General features: G+C 39.4%; 1 protein-coding gene, 1 long non-coding RNA gene and 1 other non-coding gene across 6 annotated transcripts in view; 2 read left to right on the forward strand and 1 right to left on the reverse strand.

Annotated features, from left to right (window-relative positions):
* PDE4D (phosphodiesterase 4D) overlaps positions 1–23,537 on the reverse strand; it is an 810,773-nt gene that overhangs the window by 300,746 nt on the left and 486,490 nt on the right. The gene's annotated exons all lie outside the window — the stretch shown is intronic.
* On the forward strand, positions 27–22,485 carry LOC138984187 (uncharacterized). Its single transcript, XR_011461447.1, has 3 exons — positions 27–153; positions 17,617–17,769; positions 21,889–22,485. It is a non-coding gene; the product is annotated as an uncharacterized lncRNA (long non-coding RNA).
* On the forward strand, positions 5,831–5,902 carry TRNAG-GCC (transfer RNA glycine (anticodon GCC)). The gene has a single exon. It is a non-coding gene; the product is annotated as a tRNA-Gly (tRNA).

Genomic DNA, 23,537 nt, shown 5'->3' on the forward strand with positions numbered 1-23,537 from the left:
CCCAGCCCAGCGGGTCTAGTCAATTGCTGAAATTTACAAAGCTTCTTTGCAGATCAGCGCCAAAGAGGAGGAGTGTAAACCAGCCAAACAGACAGAAGACATCTCGAAACTTATTTCCTCCTCTGAGAAATGAGGTGTCTCTTGTTATTCAAGGTAAGATTCCCTGAGCACCTTTATAAGGAACACACCCCTTCACCATAGACTTATCAACCCTCAAAAAAAAAAAAAAAAAATCATTTTCTCAAACTCTGGCACAGAAAACTAAAAGTTCTAGTCAAAAGTAAAGTTGAGAGGACTTGGGAGATTTAGCAGCTGTTCATTTGGGGCACATTTAATGAAATTTCATGCTTTGGGGTTGGTTGTAGAAACACAAAATTGTTTCAAAAATTAAAATTGTTGCATCAGGTCATGCGGTAATGTTTAAACTGAAAAATCTAATGTCATGCTGCTAGACAAGTGGCTTCATGTACTGAGGCTGCTTCCTTGCAGGATGTTTTGTAAACCTTATTTTTTTTGAAAATCATATGCAAATTTCATTGATTTATATGTATATACAAAGATTCTGGGTTTGCAAATTACTAACAGCTCTTCAGTAATGAATGAAGCTTATATCTCAACGTCTCTTATTGTGAAAACTAATCCCTGCCCCAGTTCCTATATTTGAAATAAAATATTTTTGGTTTTAGTAGACATAATCTAAACTGATCCATTTTGAAAACAAACTTATGGTTACCAAAGGGGAAATATATGGGAGAGGGATAAATTTAGAGTTTTGGATTAACATAAACACACTGGGCTTTCCCGGTGGCTCAGATGGTAAAGAATCTGCCTGCAATGCAGGAGACCTGGGTTCGATCCCTGGGTTGGGAAGATCCCTGGAGAAAAGAAAGGCTACCCACTCCAGTATTCTGGGCTAGAGAATTACATGGACAGAGGAGCCTGGCAGGCTACAGTCCATGGGGTCTCAAAGAGTCAGACACGACTGAGCAACTTTCACATGATTGAGCAACTTTCACTAAACACACTACTGTGTATAAAATGGATAACAAATGAATTATAAGTTCCCTGTGCTATACAACTAGTATATAGCACAGGGAATTTTACTCAATATTTTGCAGTAATTTATATGGGAAAAGAATCTGTTAAAGAATGAATATATGTATAAATGAACTACTTTGTTTCATATAAAACTAACACAACATTGTAAGTCAACTATACTCCAATAAAATTTTTTAACAACCACAAAAAATAAACAAAACAATTCAAATTGCTCCTAAGAGAAGAGGATTGGACTTCCTCCCAATCCCTTTAAACATTTCCACTAGGATATATAACTAACATTTGTCCGGGTGTGCCAACTTTAGTTAATTTGAATGTGAATTATCTGAAAAGTACTTTAAGCATCCTGATTTCTTAAATGACATTAGTTAGTACGTTGGTTCTTTAGTCTGACGTGATCCTGGTATTTATTTAGCATTTGCAGACAGGATATTGTAGCGCAAGTGTGACCCACCCAAAGGACTTGGAAAATTAATGTAGTAAGGCACCTCGCCAGACCTCTGGCTACTTATTACAGCAAACCCTTCACCTCCTCCTACCCGGTCACACTTCTAGGTGCATTTATTATTTAGTCTCCTCTCAGGCTTCTTCAGGTAAATGCCAATAAACTGCTTGCCATACAGCTATCTCCTTAAGCTTTTCAGTTTTCCTATGACTGTTCAGGGACATTCACAGATTCTTGGCTCTGTCCCATGTTAAACACGTTGGCACTTTAAGGGAGGTTAGCCAATCACATACTTTCAGACATTCAAAAGAAAGTTGGGGAAACTACTGCCCTTTTTGGAGGGAGGGGGCTTGTGAAAAGAGGTTTATCTTTTTTTCTTGAAATTTTAATGTAGAGAAAAAAAAAAAAAAACCCAGGCTAAGTGAAAGTAGCTAACTACTATTACTTATTTGGAGTACTGTTCTCTTTCATGTAAGGTCCAGCCAATATCTTCTTGGTGATATTTCAGAAGGAAAGTAACAGTAATCACCAAATGAAATGTCTGAATTTAAAGTTTAACATAAACATGTGGTACAGTCCTTTGAAATATTGCATGACAGTAGTCAAAGAGAAGTCTATATGCTCAGTTGCTTCAGTCATGTCCAACTCTGTGCAACCTCATAGACGGCAGCCCACCAGGCTCCACCGTCCATGGGATTTTCCAGGCAAGAGTACTGGAGTGGGTTGCCATTTATATGTAAAGGTTAAACTTTCTTGAGATAGCTGTACGACACAGGGAGCTCAAACCCAGTGCTCTGTGACAACTTAGAGGGGTGGGGGGAGTGCGGTGGGAGATGGGAAAGAGGCTCAAGAGGGAGGGGACATATGTATAACTATGACTGATTATGTTGATATACAGTAGAAACCAACACAATATTGTAAAGCAATTATCCTCCAATTAGAGATAAATTAACTAAAAATTAAAAATGCTCCTGAAATAGTCAGTCCTCTGTTTTACCATCCCCAAGAAAGCTCTTTCTGTCCCAGTGAAATTACTTAGCTCACTGGCACTCCCTTCCCGGTCAGAAACACATCCTTAATCTCTTTAGGTTAGTGCTGTCCTGTGCTCTACTCAATGTTACACGTATTCCAAGAATCTATCTCTGAAAATCCTAACGCACTTGTTGGGTACACTACATCACAGTCCTTTAATGACTAATACATCACCCCTGTCCCCAGAGAAAACAAGTTTAAATAGTGGGGAATCTGACAACACATGCAACGAGCCAGAAGACTTGAAGCTTCTTAGATACATCCATCAAGGTTACAGAAAAAGACAGACGCACAGTGGTACACAGTAGCACAAAGCCATGGAGATTGAAATTTTTAATTTTGTTCTTATCCCTGATATTAAGGTAGTGACAAAATGATCACAAGTTTTTAAAACCCTAATAGTGCTTGTTCCATATTACAGTGTTTTCTCCAGTCTAAGGAATTTTTTCCCCATAGGGTAATTTCTGAAATAATGTGTTAAAAATTGAGTATCACATTTTATTTCCTCTGAAAAGCTCCTCAGAATGGAGGGATATGAAACTGCTTCCTCCCACACATTCCTGTTAGTACACAAATATATGATGGCGTACACAATGGCCAATGAGGATGCCTGAATCTGGGGAGAATTTAGGGATTTTAGGAAACACGTGGACCTTGTCTGGAGGGCTTTAGAGAAACATTTATTTGATCTAGAAGCGACTATGATTTCTAGCATTTTCCTGATATACTGAATTGTGTAGTGTTACACAGACTTTCAGAGAAGGCAATGGCACCCCACTCCAGTACTCTTGCCTAGAAAATCCCATGGACAGAGGAGACTGGTGGGCTGCAGTCCATGGGGTCGCTAAGAGTTGGACACAACTGAATGACTTCGCTTTCACTTTTCACTTTCCTGCATTGGAGAAGGAAATGGCAACCCACTCCAGTGTTCTTGCCTGGAAAATCCCATGGACGGTGGAGCCTGGTGGGCTGCTGTCTATGGGGTTGCACAGAGTCGGACACGACTGAAGCAACTTAGCATATAGACTTCTCTTTGACTACTGTCATGCAATATTTCAAAGGACTGTACCACAGATGTTTATGTTCATCATGGTCATCCAACCGTATACATTTGGTTGATTCAAACCACTGTGTAGTATCATGTTTCCTAAACTTCAGGCATCTGGACACAACCTCTACAAGTCCTGTCCTACTGGCATCTATACCATGTATACACCATTATGACTTGACATTTTTCTTCATTGACTCATTCTCTTTTAACTTAAATAACATAAACAATAAGCTTATATTTGTTTGATTGAATGGGTTTGACATGCTGATTGCATTTCCCCCAAATAAAAGTGTTAATTAAAAAAAAAGCATCCAGATATCACCTAAAATCTCTCCCATACTAATGGTGGTCAGCAGGCAATATGGGCAACACTACTGTGGAGAGCATCAGCTGCAGGGAAACAGACGGGGTGCACCCTAAAACCTTCCTTTTATTCAATGGCAAGCACAATCTGTGGGACTAAGGACAGTTATCAAAAGCCAAGCATTAAACGTAAAATAGTAACTGAAACCAACTGAATGAACTGTTAAGTTCATTAACAGTTAGATAGTATGTTAATCACTATACAATTTTTTTCCAGATGTTATTACTTTGAAATGCTCTGCCCACTTTCAAATCTCTGTCCTTTGAGCAAACTCTTATTTTCAGATTACAATTTTTGAGAACCATGTTATGATGTAACGAAATATACAGGCCTGTCAAATGTGCTTAAAATCAGGACTACATATAGGTCAAGTAAGGGTGTAGGAAGAATGAACATGGAGCGCGGGTTTGTTATTTTGTTGCTACTACAGTTTCCTGGCATTCTACATTGTACTCAAGTATTTAATAAGAACAAGACACTTGGAACTCTTGCAGTATTTCCTACTTATTGAGGAATAATGTGGTACTGCAATGGCACCCCACTCCAGTCCTCTTGCCTGGAAAATCCCATGGACGGAGGAGCCTGGTAGGCTGCAGTCCATGGGGTCACTAAGAGTCGGACAAGACTCAGCGACTTCACTTTCACTTTTCCCTTTCATGCATTGGAGAAGGAAATGGCAACCCACTCCAGTGTTCTTGCCTGGAGAATCCCAGGGACAGGGGAGCATGGTGGGCTTCTGTATATGGGGTCACACAGAGTCGGACATGACTGAGGTGACTTAGCAGCAGCAGCAGCAGCCCTTATCTGGAGAGTTATCAGTAGTAGATTTTGAGCTGTTTCTCTTATATACATTTGGATTCAAGGACTTTTCTATAAGCATAAACCTCCTTGGAGCTAAGTTCCTTAACTCCTGAGGAAAAGCTCAAGAGTATTATATTTTGAATGCTTCTGATCTTCAGGTTTCCTACCTCTTTTGTAAAATGTCAGGTTAGAAAGGTAATTATCATGATTTTGATCTAATCCTGCTTGTCTAATTCTGCTTTTGATGCCTGTGCTTTTGGTGCTATATCTAAAAATGCACCGCCAGGACCAATGTCAAGGAGTTTTTCCCTATTTTGTTCTAGGAATATTAAGTTTCAGGCCTTGTAAGTTTTTAATCCATTTTAGGTAAATTACTGTGACCACTGTAGGGTACAGGTCCAATTTCATTATTTTGTATGTGGTTATCCAGTTTGCCCAACATCATTTATTAAAGAGATTATCCTTCCCCCAGTGTATACTCATGGCTCCTTTATTAAAAATGAATTGACCAAAAGTGCATGGGTTTATTTCTGGGTTCTCTATTCTTTTTTTGTTTCAATATTTATTTATTTGGTTGTGCCAGGTCTTAGTTGAAGCATACAGGATCTTTTAGTTGCAGCAAGTGGGATGTAGTTCCCTTATCAGGAATTGAACCTGGACCCCATGCATTGTGAGCATGGAATCTTAGCCACTGGATCACTAGGGAAGTCTCAAGACTCTATTCTGTTCCACTGATCTATGGGTCTGTTTTTTTGTCAGTACCATACTGTTTTGATTACTATAACTTTGTAATATAGTCTGAAATCAGGAAATGTGATGCCTCTAGCTTTGTCCTTCTGTTTCAAAATTGCTTTGGCTATTCGTGGTTTGCATGTGTTTTTGTGTGTGTGTGTGTGTGTGTGTGTGTGTTTGTGGTTCCATATGAACTGCAGGATTGTCTTTTTTATTTATGTGGAGAATGCCTTTGGAATTTTGATAGATACTGCACCAAATCTTTACATCAAGCTAAAAAGTTTCTGCATAGGAAAGGAAATCATCAACAAAATTCTTCTGGGTTCTGCATCAAACTGTATGGGCTTCCCTGGTGGCTCAGTTGGTAAAGAATCCACCTGCCATGTGGGAGACCTGGGTTCGATCCCCAGGTTGGGAAGATGCCCTGGAGAAGGGGACAGCTACCCACTCCAGTATTCTGCCCTGGAGAATTCCATGGACTGTATATGTATAGTCCATGGGGTCTCAAAGAGTCGAACACGACTGAGTGACTTTCACTCCCTTCCCTACACTCTCCAAATGTAATGTGTGTTTGGGGGGTGGGCAGATGCAGACTTTCCCATATCAACAAACAACTCTCTGACACCATCAGCAGGGTGTCAGAGAATTCAACTCAATACTGACACCATCCATTTGGAGATAATATCAGATTCCACAGGTTAAGGGCTCAGTCCCATGAGACTCCCTCCTGCTGTCTACAGATGTCAGCTGCAAACCCAAGTTGTTACTTGCAATACTGAAAAATTAGCTATAAATCAGAGGTTCCCATGATCCCCTCCTTATTTGCTAGAGATGCTAACAAGAATTTAGGAAACACATTTACTCACTAGATTACTGTTTTATTATAAAAGGATGTAACTCAGGAACAGCCAGATGGAAAAGGTATGTAGAGCATGGTATGGGAAAGGACACAAAGCTTCCCACTCTTTCCTAATGCATCACTCTGCCCCATATCCCTATAGTCACCAATCCCGAAGCCTTCTGAACCCTATTCTTTCCAGTTTTTATGGAGGCTTCTTTGTTACTGGCATGACTGATTAAATCACTGGTCTGAGGACTGATTCAACCTCTAGTCTCTCTCCCAGCCAATCCCCTCAGAAGTCTGGGTGAAAATGAAAGTTTCAACTTTCTAAAGGATTGGTTGGTTCCAATAGCAACTAGTCCCCTTCTTTAAGTTCCCTAGGGACTTTCCAGAAGTTACCTTATTAACATAACAAAAGATACTTTTATGATTCTTATCACAGGAAATTCCAAAGGTTTTAAGAGCTGTGAACCAGGAACCAGAGTAGAAAAAGACCTAATATGTATTAGAAACACATTTTGGTTATCCGAATGATCAAATGTATTTTTCTTATAAATCACAATGTCACAAAAGTGAAAATTTAACCTATGTAATGGAGAAGATTTTGCAAGCCACATACCTGATAAAGTATTAATATTTAAAATACATATAAAATTCATACAACTCAATAGCAAAAGAACGCAAATAATATGATTAATGAATGGGTAAAGGACTTGAGCAGGCATTTTTCCAAAAAACAAGACATATAGATGGCTAGTTAGGTACATAAAAAGATGGTCAACATCCCTAATTATCAGGGAAATTTAAATCAAAATCACAAGATAGCACCTCACTCCTTGTCCATCAGCCCGTAAATTCTAGATTTTCAAGATATCCAGGATTAAACAATTTAAGTTCACTGTCCTCGTTTCTAGTTTTTAGGCTCATAAACACTATGATGAGGCTATACATGACAAGGTTACAAGTCTGTTAGCTGTGAAAGGTGTAATATGTTTAGCCATAGTCACTTGTGGTTACCTCCACAATAGATGGCATTTTGATTACCTCATTAGGTAATCCTGACTAACAAATGATTATTTTAAAAGGTAACAATACGTGAGATCTCTGATAATATAGATTTCAACATCTGTCAACCAATTATATTGTCAATCAAAAGGTGCAGAAAACTAGTTTTTAAAACAGGCATAAGCATTTTGCCTGGGATCAGTAATGTTGACAAGATATGTACTTTGTAAATAACTCTCAGAACTTTGTACTAATTCAAAATATGGGATCAAAAGAAAAAAACACCCTGCATTGCATGGCTCAAGTCAGCTGTTTAAAGTTTCCTAAGTGCTGTTGTATTTCCTTCATATTCTAACCTTCTCTTCTTCATTCTTCATGTTCTTCTTTATTCTCAAATTACATGTATCTCTGTAAATTTAACCTCATTTAAATTAAGTATTTAAGTGATATTAAAGAAACGCATGCAAATAGCTCATCAGTGGTGAGAGTAGGATTCTCAAACTCCTGCACTGATCCCTGACCCAAGGTCACATATGAGGTTGAGCCCTAGAAAGGTGATGGAGGTGCTGAGTGCCTGGGTGGGGCTTGTGCGCTGGGGAATTTGCTGTAGTGAGATTGGGTGCCCAGCAGGTATTTCATCTGACCACCCTAAATGTCACTGTATGACCTTCTTCCCTCTGAGGTGGTTTGCGTTTTCTAGGGATGGGTATTAAGTCTTGCTGCTAGTGGTCTGATGTGGGCAAGAGAAGGGAAATGGAGGTCTGCCTGGTCAGTTTGCAGACTTTTGTAGCATCCTCCAAACACAGTTTGCACAGCTATCCTTCCTGGACTCTCTGCCTATTGCTGCAAAACCTCTTGTCTTCCATGGGGAGAGGTGTGGGGTATGCTGACTATCCAGAGAAAGAGTCAGGGCTTGTGGCTGGGTGTACATTATACATGCCTCTGTACTATCCTTATTTTTAGAGTTCACTCATGTTATTGATTTGGGTGATATTTTAGGGGGAAAAAAAAAAAAGGGTGAGGAGGTCATCTATCCACCGTTTTGAAGCTAGAAATCTATAGATTTTACTTTAAAATGAAGGAATTGGCAATGTCAATTTAAGTTCAAGTATTTAAAAATTATATATCCAATGGCTAAATATATTTTGACCCTCTATAAGTATAGGTCAAGATAAAGCATGTTTTTATCATGGTAAAACATACATAAAATTTACCAGTTTAACCCTTTTTAGTGCACAGCTCAATGGCCTTAAATACATTCACACTGTCATGCAACCATTCAGTTGAGTTCAGTTCAGTCACTCAGTCATGTCCAACTCTTTGTGACCCCATGGACTGCAGCACGCCAGGCCTCCCTGTCCATCACCAATTCCCGGAGCTTACTCAAACTCATGTCCATCAAGTCGGCGATGCCATCCAACCATCTCATCCTCTGTTGTCCCCTTCTCCTCCTGCCTTCAATCTTTCCCAGCATCAAGGTCTTTTCCAATGAGACAGTTCTTCGCATCAGGTGGCCAAAGTATTGGAGCTTCAGCTTTAGCATCAGTCCTTCCAATGAATATTCAGGACTGATTTTCTTTAGGATTGACTGGTTTGATCTCCTTGCAGTCCAAGGGACTCTCAAGAGTCTTCTCCAACACCACAGTTCAAAAGCATCAATTCTTCAGCACTCAGTTTTCTTTATAGTCCAACTTTCACATTCATACATGATTACTGGAAAAATCATAGCTTTGACTAGACGGACTTTGGTTGGCAAAGTAATGTCTCTGCTTTTTAATATGCTGTCTAGGTTGATCATAGCTTTTCTTCCAAGGAGCAAGCGTCTTTTAATTTTATGGCTGCAATCACCATCTGCAATGAATTTGGAGCCCCCAAAATAAAGTCTGTCACTGTTTCATTGTTTCCCCATCTATCTGTCATGAAGTGATGGGACCAGACGCCATGATCTTAGTTTTCTGAATGTTGAGCTTTAAGCCAACTTTTTCACTCTCCTCTTTGACTTTGATCAAGAGGCTCTTTAGTTCTTCTTCGCTTTCTGCCATAAAGGTGGTGTCATCTGCCTATGTGAGGTTATTGATACTTCTTCTGGCAATCTTGATTCCAGCTTGTACTTCATCCAGCCTGGCATTTCACATGATGTACTCAGCATATAAGTTAAATAAGCTGGGTGACAATATGCAGCCTTGACGTACTCCTTTCCCAATTTGGAATCAGTCTGTTGTTCCATGTCCATTTCTAACTGTTGCTTCCTTACCTGTATACAGATTTCTCAGGAGGCAGGTAAGGTGGTCTGGTATTCCGTCTTTTGAAGAATTGTCCATAGTTTCTTGTGATCCACACAGTCAAGGGCAACCATTACCACCATCCATCTCTAGAACTTTTTCATTCATTTTCTCAAACTGTAACACAGTAGTACCCATTAAACAGTAACACCCATTTCCTTCTCCTCCCAAACCTGGACAACCAGCATTCTGCACTGTCTCCAAAAATTTAAGTACTGATGTAAATGGAATCAAAAAGATTAATTTTAATGGTACATTCAGGAGTTGATAGCCAGTCTTGTTCTAAATGTCTCATTCTTAAAGAGCAAAGCAAAGCATTAGAAATAAAAGTTAAAAGATAAGGATTCTCAACTTGAGAAATCGATGTACTTCCTTAAACCATCCCTGACTCTCTATAAAGTGTTGCTTGCTGTTACATAGATACGGTCAAGAGTAAAAATACCGCCTTGACCAGTGTCTGGTTTGTTTTCTTGTACGTCATCTCTATGGCTGTTACTTTGTTGAAATGTATACAAATGATATTAGCACTTACCCAAATTATAGCTCATATTATATCTCTAGTTCCGATTTCAGATTCATACTGGACCCTATGTTTAATCAAGTGGTTTCTAATGCTATGTAACTATCTCAAAGGACAATGCTATATTCTAAAATTGAATTAAATCTTTTAAAAGAGATCAAACAACTGGAAAAATCACATTGCCAACTGAAGCCCTTGTTTCTAACACTGTGAGACAACTTGAAGTTTTCATTAAAATAGAATTTGGAAAAAAAGTGTCAAAAATAAATGTACATGGAATGTGCTTTGGTGGTAATTTAATACCTGATGCTTTAGACAATGAAGGAAATTGACTTATTAGAAAGCCAATTTTCAGAGGGCTCATTTAATTTACATTTGTTTGGTAACATTTTTCCTAGCTTGTAGTAGTAATGGTAACGGTAAAACAATCCAGGCAACTCAAGTAAACCCCTTGATCACACATCACAAATAAGATCTATTTAATGTAAAAAGTCTGCTCTTTGAGACAATGTCTGTTAGTTAAGGAGGGTATACAGGAGCAGGTTAAAAAGTAGCCTTTGGAGTTAGATTGCCTGGGTGCCAATCCAAACACCACTGGTGACTAGCTATTTGATCTTGAACAAGTTATTAATCTTCTCTAAGACTCAGTTTCCTAGACTATAAAATGGAGATAAAACAGGGTTTTGAGGATTAAATGAGACACGTAAAATCTTGCCAAAGTATTTGGCATATAGTGGTGGCTCAGACAGTAAAGAATCTGCCTGCAATGCAGGAGACCTGGGGTTCGATTTCCCAGTTGGGAAGATCCCCTGGAGAAGGGAATGGCAACCCTCTCCAGTATTCTTGCCTGGAAAATTTCATGGACAGAGGAACCTGGTGGGCTACAGTCCATGGGATCGTAAATAAATGGACACGACTGAACAACTAACACTTTCAAGGGTTCAATGGGCTTCCCAGGTGGCACTCAATGGACATGAGTCATGTCCACCAACTCAATGTACATGAGTTTGAGCAAGCTCTGGGAGATGGTTTTTTTTTTTTTACCTCTGAGCCCCCATGGAAGCCCCACACTTGAACTAACATATTGTAAATCAACTATACTTCCATAACTTTTTATAAAAATTAAATCATTTTCTGCTTCCATCTTAGTTTGACCTTGAGCCCCCGACTCCCTTTACATAATAGACTTGAATAGTTTTCTTCCTTCCAATCTTACACATCTAAGGTTCAGTCTCTGTATTGTCTTAGGGTTACCTTTCAATGACACAAAACTTAAAATGTTAAATTTCACTTGAAAACTTTCAACAGCCTCCTCTTCCTTACTAAATCAATTACAGCCTTCTCCTATGATGACAGACATGCACATCGTACATGGCTTGCCCGAAATCTGCCCAAGCTGCTTCCCCTACCTCCATCTCCCTTCAGGATCTAACACGAGCAGCAGTAAAGACCAACTAACTCCATGACAAACTCAGAAGTTCAGTTTCTTGGCTTCATTCAGTTCGGTGAACATCTTTGGTTAATTCTGATGATTAATATTCTATATGTACGTTTTGTAACTTGTGTGTGATGTATTTACAATAGTCAGCAGCACACAATAGCAATCGTAGGAACAGCAGAGTTCCACAGTTACCGTTCAGACAATTGATTTTGACTGCAATCTTTGAAAACAACTTAAAAAATAAATAAATAAATAAATAAAAAAATTTAAAAAAAAAAAAAAAAAAAAAAAGAAAACAACTTCAATCTCCTAAGATTCTACTCTTCTACGAGATAACAAACTTATCTTCCTCCCAGGGTTGTTCTGGGATGGAAGGAAACAACCTGTTATCCACCTATGGGCAAGGGTTCCTTCTCCACCACTCGCAGATCTCTGCTAGTGCTTTGTTGGCAACATTATTGTTCTTCCCTTTGATCTCTCTTTTTCTGGTCAAAAATTAACTTGGGTCAAAAATTAATCAGCTTCTCTGGTCCCACTGCTTTGAATTAGGTGCCCTAGGCTAAGCAAACATTCAGATTCTGATGCTAATTCCAACCAGAGTGCTTAGGAACACAGTCACAGTGTAAGCCTCTCTTTATCTGGAAAAGCGGAAGGGACTGTGGCTTCCCATCCTCGTATCCTCAATGTCTGGTCCTGAACAGACACCTGGGCTCTTCTATGGAGCTGCGAGCCCCTTGCAATCAGGAACAGGGTTTATTTATCTCTGTATTCCCAGTATCTACAACAAAATCTGGCTCACAGGCTGTCTGCTTAACAACAGAGTACATTTTTTTTGGTTAATCACAGTAGATAAGCCTTTTGTAAGTTTTCTTCCTGTGCCCTTTTATGGCATATGCTTCACGGCTGGAATCAGAATTCAAAAACTGAGTTTGGCGTGTTTTCTTTTTCATAAGCCGCTATTTCTGAAAACTATTTTATACACCTTCTTTGCCAAAACAGAGTTCCCACATCTTTACAGTAAAAATTTTCTCCCAAAGAAAAAAGAAACACACTGGAAGGGGGCATAGGCAAACAGTGAGCTGGCCCCAGCCTCATTTTTAAGGAGGAAAAGATTCTTTCTTAAGTGTTTAGTATTTATCATGTCATGAACTATAAATCCAGATAAAGTACTTCAGTTCAAAGAAATGGCTTTTCTGGGAAGAGTTTCCCCACATCTTTATTGGCAGGAAAATGAGACGATACTTGTGGGGACCTGTAATATCTGCCATAGCCAGCCACCCATCAGCCCATGAATGAGAGAGCTGTGCCTCTGGATGGGAAGTCTGCTCTGGCCAGAGCTCAAAGAAATGGATTGGAGTCACGGAGTGAGGTTATTAACACAATAATGTCTACATCAGCCTCATGAAGGCTCTATATACCCATTTATCAGGTGACAGAACTGAAGTCCAAAGAGTGCTTCCCAGCAAGGTGAGTGGAAGAAGTGGCTAGAACTCAGGCTCACCAAGTACCAGGCACTGGGTATAGCACTCATACATGTCATCTCATTAATTTCGAAAACAAACTCATGTTAGTGACAAGGTCAACTGTAGAGCATAGGGAACTACATTCAATATCAGGTGATAAAGCATAAAGGAAAGAGTATGAAAAATAATGTGTATATGTACAACTGAATTGGGCTTCCAAGGTGGCCTGGTGGTAAAGTATCCTCCTGCCAATGCAGGAGATGCAAGAGATGTGAGTTCGATCTCTGGGTCATGAAGATCCCTTGGAATAGGAAACGGCACCCTATTCCAGTATTCTTGCCTAAAATGCCATGGGCAGAGGAGCCTGGGGGGCTATAGTCAATGGGGTTGCAAAGAGTTGAAGGCGACTGAGCACATAACTGAATCACATTGCTGGACAGCAGAAATTAACACAACATTGTAAATCAACTATACTTTAATAAAATACATTTAAAAATACGAAAACACACAAACACATGAGCTCCATCAAAGAGTTGAGGAAACTCTGGAGGAGTTTAGAAGGTCTGGAGGAGCTTAGGCGCCATTCTCAAGGCCTTAAGAGTAGGACATGGACTTGTCTTTTAGGAGAGCCGAACATCACCTCGGGAAAACTAGGACCTCAGGAACTAAACAAAGAGCATCACAAATAGCATCTCAGGAGGAGGGTTTTCTTTTTTTTTTAATTTTTAAATCAATTCTAAGATAAAGACAATGAGATGGATAGACTTTCACTCCTGGTCACAGTTATTTTTGTAGACATAACATCAAAATCATTAGAAATTAATCATTATTCATTCTAGGAATTAAAACTTTACAAATGTTTCAGGTATTTAGATACCAGACTATAGGTGTGTATATAAATGTAGTAGTCAATAAAAACTTTTGGAAAAAGATACACTTTTATTTTACTATGTTGATTCTTTTTTCCAAAATGAAGACTGATTTTTCCTTTTGAGCTCAAGAACAATTTCAATAGGTACATTGCTGCTGCTGCTAAGTCGCTTCAGTTGTGTTCGACTCTGTGCGACCCCACAGACGGCAGTCCACCAGGCTACCCCGTCCCTGGGATTCTCCAGGCAAGAACACTGGAGTGGGTTGCCATTTCCTTCTCCAATGCATGAAAGTGAAAAGTGAAAGTGAAGTCGCTCAGTCGTGTCCGACTCTTAGCGACCCCATGGACTGCAGCCCACCAGGCTCCTCCGTCCATGGGATTTTCCAAGCAAGAGTACTGGAGTGGGGTGCCATACTTACAGTTATATTTTGCTTTTATAACAGATAATTCCTGTATAAGCGATAGGCAAGCAAATTCAGGTACTGTTTAACCTGACTTTGTGGATCAGTCTACGCTCTTCTGGGAAAAAAGTCAGCCTTCATTCTAGGCAGGCGATGAACTCTAAAAAAATAACTATACAATACAGAACTGTGATTTTCAGAGGAATTACTCTATAGTGTATTCTCTGTCTTCTCAAAGAGAGTGCTTTGTCTAACAATTTTGCAAAAAGTTGAGTCTTAAAGATGGTAATTGGCAGAACTTGATTTATGGAAAGTTGAAAGCAAATGAGCTAGAAGAGATAATGCCAAAACACTCTCCACTTTCAGAACAGATTGTTACTCCATACGGGAAGAGAATGTGAAAAAGCTCTCTCCTCCAAGTTCATGAAATTTAAGCCTTCATTCAGCTGACAGTCTTTGAGTAAGTTAATTTCCCCCAGGACTAAGTCAGTTCTGGTTAACACACAGAGCTCTCTGAAGATAATCTTTTTCTTAAGAGTTACCTAATAGAAACTCTAAATTACAACGACAGCTTAGTTTTATTTAAAAAAAAAAAGTTATTTAAAAAATACTCTTGCAAATGGATAGTAGTTTAAGTAAGGTTGTTGTAATTCCTTTGTAAATTCCACTACACATCATATCCTGGATATTAAAATGGATCCACTTCCCACATTATATAATGATTTTGTTATGAAAATCTAGAAAAGATCTTTATAATTTTTCTTTGAAATTATTTGGCTACTAAACTCATTTAGCTAATGACTAACCCTGATTTCTCTGCAATCATCTGACATTCTTGATAATTCTTGTGAAATAAATTTAAAAAAAAAAGCTCACAAGTTTTTTTTTTCCCAAATGTAATAAAATTTTTATAAATAATTACTTGACAATTATTGAAGTTCACATAATGTTACATTTTTAAATACCTGATTAAATTTTAATTTGGATTCTGCAGTTTTCTTTTTGTATTTTGGAGTCAATAACTTTACTTTTTAGTTCTCAAATATTTTCATAGGTCCATAAAAAGCCCATAAGCTCTAGATACTGAGGACCAAAGTATGTGCCGTGGACAACAGAGCCCTGGTGCTGGCTTTTGGAAGGAAAGAGAATTCCAGTAAGAAGTGATTCAAGCAAGGAGACATATTTAATATTTCCAGATAATGTGCTATTTCCTGCAGTACATTGATGATTATGAGTTATATTTCACTTTGCTAACGAGGTGAAGTAAGGCAAGCAGTCTTCACGACTTACTCATGATCCAGCTCAGTCTAGATCCCATGAACAATAAAAAGCACAATATGTGGTTGTTTCCGGGAGGACCAAATAGTTTAGTTGGGAAGAAAAATACTCCTTTCCTTACGGTTAGAATTTCTCTATAATAACTGAACACATGAGATCATGAGATAATGAATTCAGAGTTTGGGTACTTGAATGACCAAACTAAAACAATAATATTGTTGCCTGCTGTACCAAAATGATCGGTTAAATTATCCTTTAAAACAATTTAACCTAGTGATTTAGATACTGTGATATTGCTGCTACTGCTGCTAATTCGCTTCAGTCGTGTCCGACTTTGTGTGACCCCATAGACGGCAGCCCACCAGGCTCCCCCGTCCCTGGGATTCTCCAGGCAAGAACACTGGAGTGAGTTGCCATTTCCTTCTCCAATGCATGAAAGTGAAAAGTGAAACTGAAGTCGCTCAGTCGTGTCTGACTCTTCGCAACCCCGTGGACTGCAGCCTACCAGGCTCCTCTGTCCATGGCTGGGGACACAAAATTTTCCCATAATGGAGGAAGTTGGATGAGTCTTTAGGAGGCCAACTTTATTTCTATTCAGGCCCAGGGGATATTGTTTTGAACTGGGGTTAGGTTTCTACTCCAATAAGAGAAACTGGAAACAGGAAGACAAGATTTCAACCCACAATAAAACAGGTATATCTGGATTAACACTGACTCTTATTCTGCTCCATTGCTCAGTGAGTATGACTGATATTTTTCCTTTGAAATAAACTTTGTTTTTTAAGGACAAATGGATGTATTCTTTCAAAATAGCACAAAATGTACCACAGAGGCCTCTATAACCAAACGCTTTTTCTTCATTGTTGTCACTGTTACTTAAATAGTAACATTCCTAAAGCCCACAGTGAAAATGATATGGGCTTTAGGAATGCTGTGGAATTCTGGCTCCTTTGTAACTGGCAGGTAGGCCAGAAGGTTAAACTTTAATGCCTGAGTGACCTGACTCTCCTGACTCAAGGGAAGTCATGTACCATGGGGCACAATCTGGCTGCTCTGTTGGAGGAGGGTGAATCACCATTTCAGAACAAGCTCTGTGTCCACATAGAAAAGCCACCACTGCCGGTCTCCTATCCTGGGGAAATAATCTGTGAGTAACCCGCCTTCAACTCCTTAGAGATTATTTCTGAGAACGTGTGTCTTCAACTACTGCTTGACATGACTGGAAGCAGAAGAAATGGCTACAGAGAATTTCAGGTCACCCTAAAGAACCACCTTGGGCTTACCTAGTGGCTCAGTCAGTAAAGAATCTGTCTGCAGCGTGGGACACCCGGGTTCCATTCCTGGGGTGGGAAGATCCCCTGGAGAAGGGAATGGCTATCCACTCCAGTATTCTTGCCTGGAGAATCCTCATGGACAGAAGAGCACGGTGGGCTATAGTCCATGGGATTGCAAAGAGCCAGACACGACTGAGCAACTAAGCACAGCACAGTGCCACTAAAAATCATAAAAGAACCGTGTGAGAGAGTATCTGCTAGCAGGGCCACTGCATGTGTCTGTGCAAATGGTATACTGCACAACTCCAGGGGGCACCATTTACACAACCCATGATGTGAATTGCATCTTTGGAGTCCTGCAACATGGTGGGCCTATCTTTCTGTTTCTCAAATGATGAGACAATACAACTGTATTTTTCATCTTTAGATAGATCCCAATGGCTGAAGCACCAAGGCTAACACAAGGAACAATACAGAGAAAGGGGTATCAGACAGTGGTGGGGAAGACTGTGAGTCAGAGTGACAAGGTATAAATCCCAACTTGGCTCCTTATCCAAGTCATATGGATATACCTTTCTATGCCCCAGTCTGTTCTGCTGTAAAATGGGTATAATCAAGGTGGTTGGGAGAATTATATTAAATGATGCTGGTTAAATGCTTAGAATAGTGCTCAGCACATAGTTAAAGATTCACTAAATGTTAACTCTTACTGTTAAAGAAGATAATGTCTCTCTTTTTTTTTTTTCCAATTGTTAGGATTCTGGAATGAAAATCATACCATATTATTACAATTCGGCCTCAAGAGTATTTATGGCTCTGGAAGAAACATTTTCTGTGTATCTTTAAAGCTGAGAACTAGGAACAGTTTAACAGGATGCTTTTGGAAAAATGAAAAGACAATGACCAAAGGTACACTGAACCATTTGAAGATTTTTTATTGGGGTAATCAGTCCACAAAAAAATACTCTTTCCACTCCTCAAAGAGTGGCTCATTACCCAGGAATGTCTGAGACCCCAATGTGATCAACTTTTTTTTACTTGCAAAGAGAAACCTGGAATTATATTATATGAGAGATCTTCACTTTTAAAATGTTGCTGGTGTCTCAAATTTTATAAAATACCATCTGGCCAATACTATGAAATCAAACAAAATAAGTTTGATGTGGGGGTGCTCCTTGTGTTACTAGATTTCTTTTTAACTGCCATTTAAGATGTACTGACTTACTGTTTTACTAATCTCAAAAAAAAAATCCTTTATGCAGACTGGCTAATGCAACAGTGGGTTAATATCAGCTATTTATATTTTAATAGTGGTGGTGGTGGTTTAGTTGCTAAGTCATGTCAGATTCTTGCAACCGTATGGAGCCTGCCAGGCTCCTCTGTCCATCCCCGGCAAGAGTACTGGAGTGGGTTCCCAATTCCTTCTCCAGAGGATCTTCCTGACCTGGGGATTGAACCTGGATATCCTGCATTTCAGGCAGATTCTTTACCAACTGAGCCACCAGGAAGCCCCACCTTAACACCAGGTGTAGTGTGTGTGTGTATTATAGTAGCTCAGTCACGTCTGACTCTTTGCAACCCCAAGGATTGTAGCTCACCAGGCTCTTCTGTCCTTGGACCTCTCCAGGCATGTATACTGGAGTGGGTTGCCATTCCCTTTTCCGGGGGGTCTTTCCAACCCAAGGAATGAACCCAGGTCTCCCACTTTGCAAGCAGACTCTATCATCTGAGCCACCAGGGTATAATAATTCTCAAAAAAAAAAAAAAATTTTGTGTGTGTCAAAGGCCTGAAATATTTACCATTAGAAATTAATTCCACTGGATAAATTATTTTATTTACTATTTAGCAGCAGGTATAGTAAAAATTTTTGGAGAATTAATTGTGATAAAATGTTAAGTGCTATTCCATCCATACTTGAAACCAATCCTAGTAGACTCAATTTAAAAAAATAAAAATCTTCATTTTTACTCTTTAGCTAATCATTAACCAAAATCTGAGTGACTACTTGAATAAATAATTTGGTACCCCCGAAAAACAGAAGGAAACTAGCATTTGATTAGCATCTACTATCCACTTGGTTCGGTTCTTTAATTGTTTTTTTCTTCAAATATTCAAAACAACCCCTTATAAGTCATAATTATTCCTTATTTTATAAGCAATTTGATGTTTGGAAAGGTCATGCCTATTTCCTTTGGACCATGCACTTCTCTCATGCTACCAATGTTGATGCTGTCAAGTAAATATTCAGGATCTGGTACTGTTGGCAATCAGCAACACACACACACACACACACACACACACACACACCAACATTTAAAAACAAGGGTAAATTCATGAGGTTAGAGCTAGCTGCCATATGATAATTCAAAGGGAAGATTCTGTGCTGATGAACAGAACCATTTTCACCTTATTCTGAATCATCATGTTTCATTGTTAGGCACTGTATACAGTATATATATTAACTGGGATCTCGTATTTTCTTAATTCATCACAAACACAGGTTGGAGTGTGTAATTAAATGTAAGTAGGTTATTTATCTTTCAGATTTTTCTAAAGAAGAAATGGAAGTCTGCTGGACTGGAGTGGGAGGGGTCTACAGAGATTAGGGGAAAATTGAGGGAGAGCAAAACTTGTGTTGATTTCATAGGAAGTAAAGGGTAGAGGTGGCAAGAATACACAGAAGAACTATACAAAAATGATCTCAATGACCCAGGTAACCACAGTGGTCTGATCACTCACATAGAGCCAGATATTTTAGAGTGCGAAGTCAAGTGGGACTCAGGAAGCATCACTACGAACAAAGCTAGTGGAGGTGAACGAATTCCAGCTGAGCTATTTCAAATCCTAAAAGATGATGTTATTAAAGTGCTGCACTCAGTATGCCAGCAAATTTGGAAAACTCAGCAGTGGTCACAGGACTGGAAAAGGTCAGTTTTCGAATCCCAAAGAAGGGCAATGTCAAAGAATGTTTAAACTACTGCACAATTGCACTCATCTCACACGCTAGCAAAGTAATGCTCAAAATTCTCCAAGCCAGGCTTCAACAGTACATGAACCAAGAACTTCCAGATGTTCAAGCTGGATTTAGAAAAGGCAGAGGAACCAGAAATCAAATTGCCAACATCTTTTGGGTCATAGACAAAGCAAGAGAATTCCAGAAAAACATCTACATCTGCTTCATTGACTACACCAAAGCCTTTGACTGTGTGGATCACAACAAACTGTGAAAAATTCTGAAAGAGATGGGAATATCAGACCGCCTTACCTGCCTCCTGAAAAACCTGTATGCAGGTAAAGAAACAACAGTTAGAACCGCACATAGAACAGTGGCTTGGTTCTGAATTGGGAAAGGAGTATGTCAAGGCTGTCTATTTTTACCTTGCTTATTTAACTTATATGAAGAGCACATCATGTGAACTGCCGGGCTGGATGAAGCACAAGCTGGAATCAAGATTTCTGGGAGAAATATAAATAACGTCAGATATGCAGATGACTACCACCCTTACAGCAGAAAATGAAGAGGAACTAAAAAGCCTCTTGATGAAGGTGAAAGAGGAGAATGAAAGAGCTGGCTTAAAACTCAACATTCAGAAAACTAAGATCATGGAAAGGGGCCCCATCACTTCATGGCAAATAGATGGAGAACAATGGAAACAGTGACAGACTTTCTTTTCTTGGGCTCCAAAATCACTGTGGATGGTGACCGCAGCCATGAAATTAAAAGAAGCTTGCTCCTTGGATGAAAATCTATGACCAATCTATACAGCATATTAAAAAGCAGAGACATTACTTTGCCCACAAATGTCTATCTAGTCAATGCTATGGTTCTTCTAATAGTCAAGTATGGATGTGAGAGTTGGATCATAAAGAAGACTGAGCACCGAAGAACTGATGCTTTTGAATTGTGGCACTGGAGAAGACTCTTGAGAGTCCCTTGGCAAGGAGATCAAACCAGTCAATCCTAAAGGAATCAGACCTGAATATTCATTCAAAGGATTGATGGAAGCTGAAGCTCCAATATTTTGGCCACCTGATGCGAAGAGCCCACTCATTAGAAAAAAGGCCCTGATGCTGGGAAAGATTGAAGGCAGGAGAAGGGGACGACCGAGGCCGAGATGGTTGGATGGCATCACCGACACAAAACATGAGTTTGAGCAAGCTCCTGGAGATGGTGAAGGACAGGGAAGCCTGGAGTGCTGCAGTCCATGGGGTTGCAAAGACTCGGACACAACTGAGCAACTGAACAACAACAAAAAAGGTTAGAGAGTCAGAAGTGAAACTAGTTCATACATTACCAGGACAGCCTTAGATTTAACGATGTATAAGGAAATCTAAGGCTTCCCAGGTGGCGCAGTGGTAAAGAATCTGCTTTCCAAGCAAGAAATGTTAAGAGACATGGGTTTGACTCCTGGGTTTGGATGATCTCCTGGAGGAGGAAATGGCAACCTACTTCAGTATTCTTGCCTGGGAAATCCCATGGGACAGTGGAGCTTGGTGGGCTACAATCCATGGGGTTGCAAAGAGTTGGACAAGACTGAGCTACTAACCAACCACCAACAACATTCTGACATCTGTTAAGATGTCTTTATGTCAAATATGTCTTTCCAAGCAATATCAACTCTAAGTAAGACATTACCAACTTAATCCAATGTCACATAAATCCCAAATGATTAAATATTGTTTATCCAGAATAATATAATATACTTATGAAGATGGATGAGTAACTATTTTGAGGTCACTATAATAAATGCAAATAAATATAGAGTACTTGGGGAAAAAGGAGCACTTGCTTCAGAGAGTTTGCAATAGAAAGTGGGAATGGCTGGTAAGAAAAGCATCCCACAAAAGCTGGTAAGAAAAGCTTTTTACCAAAAGCTTTTACCAAAGAAAAGCTTTTTACCAAAAGCTCGTAAGAAAAGCTTTTTACCAAAAGCTGGTAAGAAAAGCTTTTTACCAAAAGCTGGTAAGAAAAGCTTTTCAATGACTCCCACGAAAAGCATCATTATTTTGCTTTTTTCACTTTATAGGTCTTATCATATTTGAATTTGTAGTGTTCTTCACTGTGGATTTCACCCACTGGAACAGAACTTCCATGAGCACAGGGATGGCCTGTCTTACATCCTCCTACATCTCCAATCATTGGAACAGTGCCTGGTCCATAGGAAGCACTCAACCAACATCGGGCAAATCAACCAGTGAATTACCTAGATCAGGAGTGTTCTAATAAGAAAGAAGAGAAGGAAAACTCCTTGTGGGATGAATAGTCCCACACAAGATGTCAAGGAAAGAGGATCCTGGATAGGAGCTCGAAAGCTGGTGGAAATGAGAAGACCATTCCTTTGTGGGGTATGGCACAGACAAAACAGATGGGCCAGGCCCTAGAGCTGCATGAAGCAATGTGAAGTGCTATTCCACCAGGAGATCTTGATGAAGAGATCTGGGATTACATAAAGAAGAACCTTTTAACAAAAATAGAATGGGCTTCCTTGGGTTCGTTAGAAGAGTCAGTTTCTGTGAGGAGAGGTATGGGAGTTTTGGGTAGAAGAAAAAACACAGAGAAAATATGAGACTGGGCGGTCAGGCCCTGAGGATAGAATTTTTAAAGGTCTCCTCAAATCCTGGGATTTCAGGCCTCTGTTTTTACCTTTTTGCTCAAAATGATTTAAGAGAATTTCTTAAATTCCTTGAATTAATCATAAATAAAAAGCTGCCTTTTTCTTCCTAAACCAAAAGAAAACAACTAACAATCAAAGTTCTTTCATCTTGTATTTGGCAAAACCACATTTCAGCTAGTGGGGAAACAACTGTTTTACCTTCACTCTAGAAGAGGTAATTGAGAATGACATTAAAGACACATTTTCTACAGATTTCAGAAGACAATGAATCATTTTGTTTTGAAGGTTTATGATGTGATAAAGTATTTTTAAGGCCCATTCTAATTAAACAGCTTGGAGAAAGATGGCTTTAAATCTCAACCTATGGAAGCTCTTATTTCACATGCTAGTCTACAGAGGACTTCAAATAAACATGACTGTACATCTGATGGTGTGAGAAAGTAAATGGATTTGCTTTATATTTATTAAGATCATCTCTGGTGTCATATATTCAAATGCTAAGATACTAACACAGAAACAATAATAGCTTTGTTTAAATTTTTTCCAACACACAGAATAAAGAGAAGCCTTGATTGCAAATACTTTTATACACAGGCAGATGAATTACCTCAGTGTCTATGACCTTCATAGAGGTAGGTATTGGTGCCTATGTCCTCTGAATACCTACCTCTCAAAGCTGAATTCTCGAAAGATCTCCAGCTCCCTGACTGAAGGCTTTTTTTTTTTTTTTTAATACCTGTAAGTCTTTGTCTAAGGGTTGTTTTCCTGGCCACAGTTACATGCTTGACCTATGGATAAGCAAACCAGAGTGCTGGGTTGTTCATGATCCCTAGAAATAGGTGATGGATGAGAGGGAGTTGGTAGGTAAGGGTTCCAGCTTCCTCATCCTATTGATGGGGCCACTCTAAGGAGTGTTCCACACTGTCCTCTGTTGCCCCAAGCAGGACTCAGACCCATGTTCCCACTGGGATAACTGTCTCGATGATGTTTTTGTGTCCTTCCACTCTCTGTCTCACTTCCTGACTTCTTTGCTTAGGTTTTGTGGACTTCCTAAATAAACT

The sequence above is a fragment of the Bos mutus genome, chromosome 20, assembly GCF_027580195.1.
Source record: "Bos mutus isolate GX-2022 chromosome 20, NWIPB_WYAK_1.1, whole genome shotgun sequence".
Lineage (NCBI taxonomy): Eukaryota > Metazoa > Chordata > Mammalia > Artiodactyla > Bovidae > Bos > Bos mutus.